Genomic DNA, 4265 nt, shown 5'->3' with positions numbered 1-4265 from the left:
CCAAGTCTCATTACCAAACAAATTCGCATTCAGCTTCATGATAGCTCCTAGATATTGAGCAACTTGCTCTCCAGTTACATCTTCATCCTCTTCAGAGGAAGAATAGTTTTTAGAGCTCATGAATGGCAGAAGAAGGTTTAATGGGATCTCTATAGTCTCTATATGACCTTCAGATTCCTTTAAGTCCTCAATAAGGAACTCCTTCTTGCTTGAGAGACGTCCCCTGAGGTCTTCCTCATTGGGATTCACGTCTTCTCCTTCCTCTCTAGGTTCGGCCATGTTGATTATGTCAATGGCCTTGCACTCTTTTTTTGGATTCTCTTCAGTATTTCTTGGGAGAGTACTAGGAGGAGTTTCAGTGACTTTCTTACTCAGCTGGCCCACTTGTGCCTCCAAATTTCTGATGGAGGACCTTGTTTCACTCATGAAGCTTAGAGTGGCCTTAGATAGATCAGAGACTATATTTGCTAAGTTAGAGGTGCTCTGCTCAGAATTCTCTATCTGTTGCTGAGAGGATGATAGAAAAGGCTTGCTATTGCTAAGCATGTTTCTTCCACCATTATTAAAGCCTTATTGAGGCTTTTGTTGATCCTTCCATGAGAAATTTGGATGATTTCTCCATGAGGGGTTATAGGTGTTGCCAAAGGCTTCCGCCATGTAATTTACCTCTGCCATTGCAGGATTTTCAGGATCATAAGCGTCTTCTTCAGAAGATGCCTCTTTAGTGCTGTTGGATGTATTTTTCCATCCATTCAGACTTTGAGAAATCATGTTGACTTGCTGAGTCAACATTTTGTTTTGAGCCAATATGGCATTCAGAGCATCAATTTCAAGAACTCACTTCCTCTGAGGCGTCCCATTATTCACGGAATTTCTCTCAGAAGTGTACATGAATTGGTTTTTTACAACCATTTCAATAAGTTCCTGAGCTTCTGCAGGCGTTTTCTTTAGGTGAATGGATCCACCTGCAGAATGGTCCAGTGACATCTTAGAGAACTCAGACAGACCATAATATAATATATCTAACATTGTCCATTATGAAAACATGTCAGAAGGACACTTTTTGGTCATCTGCTTGTATCTTTCCCAAGCTTCATAGAGGGATTCACCATCTTTTTGCTTGAAGGTCTGAACATCCACTCTAAGCTTGCTCAGCTTTTGAGAAGGAAAGAATTTAACCAAGAAGGCCGTGACCAGCTTATCCCAAGAGTCCAGGCTGTCCTTAGGTTGTGAGTCCAACCATGTTCTAGCTCTGTCTCTTATAGTAAAAGGGAAAAGCATGAGCCTGTAGACTTCAGGATCTACTCCATTAGTCTTAACAGTCTCACAGATATGCGAGAACTCAGTTAAAAACTGGTAGGGATCTTCTGATGGAAGTCCATGAAACTTGCAGTTTTGTTGCTGATGAGCGGATAATTTATACGCTTTTTGGCATTGTTTTTATATAGTTTTTAGTAAGTTTGAGCTACTTTTAGGGATGTTTTCCTTAGTTTTTATGTTAAATTCACATTTCTGGACTTTACTATGAGTTTGTGTGTTTTTCTGTGATTTCAGGTAAATTCTGACTGAAATTGAGGGATTTGAGCAAAACTCTGAAGAAGGCTGACAAAAGGACTGCTGATGCTGTTGGAATCTGACCTCCCTGCACTCGAAATGGATTTTCTGGAGCTACAGACCTCCAATTGGCACGCTCTCAACGGCGTTGGAAAGTAGACATCCAGGGCTTTCCAGCAATATATAATAGTCCATACTTTATTCGAAGATTGATGACGTAATTTGGCGTTAAACGCCAAGTTCATGCTGCTGTCTGGAGTAAAACGCCAGAAAAACGTCATGATCCGGAGTCAAACGCCCAAAACACGTCATAACCTGAAGTTTGACGCCAAGAAATGCCTCTACACGTGGATTGATCAAGCTCAGCCCAAACACACACCAAGTGGGCCCCGAAAGTGGATTTATGCATCAATTACTTACTCATGTAAACCCTAGTAGCTAGTCTAGTATATATAGGACATTTATCTATTGTATTAGACATCTTTTGACCACTCTAAGTCTTTTATCATTCGGTCACTTGATCGTGGAGAGGGCTGGCCATTCGGCCATGCCTAAACCTTCTTTTACTTATGTATTTTCAACGGTGGAGTTTCTGCACACCATAGATTAAGGGTGTGGAGCTCTGCTGTACCTCAAAGATTAATGAAGTTCTATTTTCTTTTATTCAATTCTCTATCTTATTCTTATTCCAAGATATTCATTCGTACTCAAGAACATGATGAATGATGATGAGTTAGATAACCCTCATTATTATTCTCACTGATGAACGCGCGTGATTGACAACCACTTCCGTTCTACATGCAACAAAGCTTGAATGTGTATCTCTTAGATTCCCCAACAGAATCTTCGTGGTATAAGCTAGATAGATGGCGGCATTCATCTGGATCCGGAAAGTCCAACCTTGTCTGTGGTGTTCCGAGTAGGGTCCTGGGAATCCGGAAAGTCTCACCTTGTCTGTGGTATTCCGAGTAGGATTCCGTTCATGAATGACTGTGACATGCTTCAAACTTTAACCTGCTGGGCGTTAGTGACAAACGCAAAAGAGGGATTCTATTCCAGTAGGAGCGGGAACCAACCGGTGATTGGCCGTACTGTGACAGAGTGCGTGCATTAGCTTTCACTGCGAGGATGGGATGTAGCTATCAACCATGGGTGATGCCTCCAGACTGGTTAGCTGTGCGAGTGACAGCCGTACAGGTTATTTCCCCGAGAGGATTGAAAGTAGCCACAGCTGATGGTGAACCCCTATACAAAGCTTGCCATGGAAAGGAGTAAGAAGGATTGAGTGGAAGCAGTAGGAAGGCAGACGTCCTTGAGCCATACAGCATCTTCATATACTTAACTGAAATTCCTATGCACCAATGAATCTACATAAGTATTTCTATCCCTTTTATTATTCCTTTTTATTAGAACAATCCAATTATCACTATTACAAATGTTCAATCCGCCTAACTGAGATTTGCAAGGTGACCATAGCTTGCTTCATACCAACAATCTCTGTGGATTCGACCCTTACTCACGTAAGGTTATTACTTGGACGACCCAGTACACTTGCTGGTTAGTTGAACGGAGTTGTGAAGAAAATAAACAGTGCCATAAGAGTATACATCCTTTATAAACAAATAACAAGTGATCACAATTTCGTCCACCAAGTTTTTGGCGCCATTGCCGGGGATTGTTCGAGTATGGACAACTGACGGTTCATCTTGTTGCTCAGATTAGGTAATTTTCTTTTCAAAAATCTTTTTCAAAATTTTTCTTTTAATTTTCGTTTTTCCAAACTATGTTTTCGAAAAAATTAATAAAAATTCTAAAAAAATCATAAAATCATAAAAACCAAAAATATTTTGTGTTCTTGTTTGAGTCTTGTGTTAATTTTTAAGTTTGGTGTCAATTGCATGCTTTTAAAATTTTTCTTGCATTTTTCGAAAATCTCATACATTCATAGTGTTCTTCATGATCTTCAAGTTGTTCTTGATAAGTCCTCTTGTTTGATCTTGATGATTTTTTGTTTTGTGCCTTTTGTTGTTTTTCTTGTGCATTTTTGCATTCATATTTTCCATGCATTAAAAATTTCTAAGTTTGGTGTCTTGCATGTTTTCTTTGCATCAAAAATTTTTCAAAAATATGTTCTTGATGTTCATCATGATCTTCAAAGTGTTCTTGGTGTTCATCTTGACATTCATAGCATTCTTGCATGCATCTTGTGTCTTGATCCAAAATTTTCATGTTTTGGGTCATTTTTGTGTTTTTCCTTAAAAATTTAAAAATCAAAAATATCTTTTCCTTATTTTCCTCCAAATTTTCGAAATTTTGGGTTGACTTGGTCAAAAATTTTCAAAATTAGTTGTTTCTTACAAGTCAAGTCAAAATTTCAATTTTAAAAATCTTATCTTTTCAAAATCTTTTTCAAAATCATATCTTTCTCAAAATTTTTTATTTATTTTCGAAAATTTCAAAAATATTTTTCAAAATATTTTCAAAATCTTTTTCTTATCTTTATATGTAATTTTCGAAAATTCACTAATAATTAATGTGATTGGTTCAAAAATTTGAAGTTTGTTACTTTCTTGTTAAGAAAGGTTCAATCTTTAAATTCTAGAATCTTATCTTGTAGTTTCTTGTTAGTTAAGTCATTTTAAAAATTAAATCTTTTTCAAAATATCTTTTTCTTAAAAATATTCTTATCTTTTAATTTATCTTTTTCAAAA

At 37.3% G+C, this 4265-nt stretch overlaps 1 non-coding gene across 1 annotated transcript; it reads left to right on the top strand.

Annotated features, from left to right (window-relative positions):
- The first annotated feature begins 1045 nt into the window (after positions 1-1045).
- On the top strand, positions 1046-1149 carry LOC130972160 (small nucleolar RNA R71). The gene has a single exon (XR_009083355.1). It is a non-coding gene; the product is annotated as a small nucleolar RNA R71 (small nucleolar RNA).
- The last annotated feature ends 3116 nt before the right edge of the window (positions 1150-4265 follow it).

The sequence above is a fragment of the Arachis stenosperma genome, chromosome 3 (assembly GCF_014773155.1).
Source record: "Arachis stenosperma cultivar V10309 chromosome 3, arast.V10309.gnm1.PFL2, whole genome shotgun sequence".
Lineage (NCBI taxonomy): Eukaryota > Viridiplantae > Streptophyta > Magnoliopsida > Fabales > Fabaceae > Arachis > Arachis stenosperma.
This window is presented reverse-complemented; position numbering and strand designations above follow the sequence as displayed.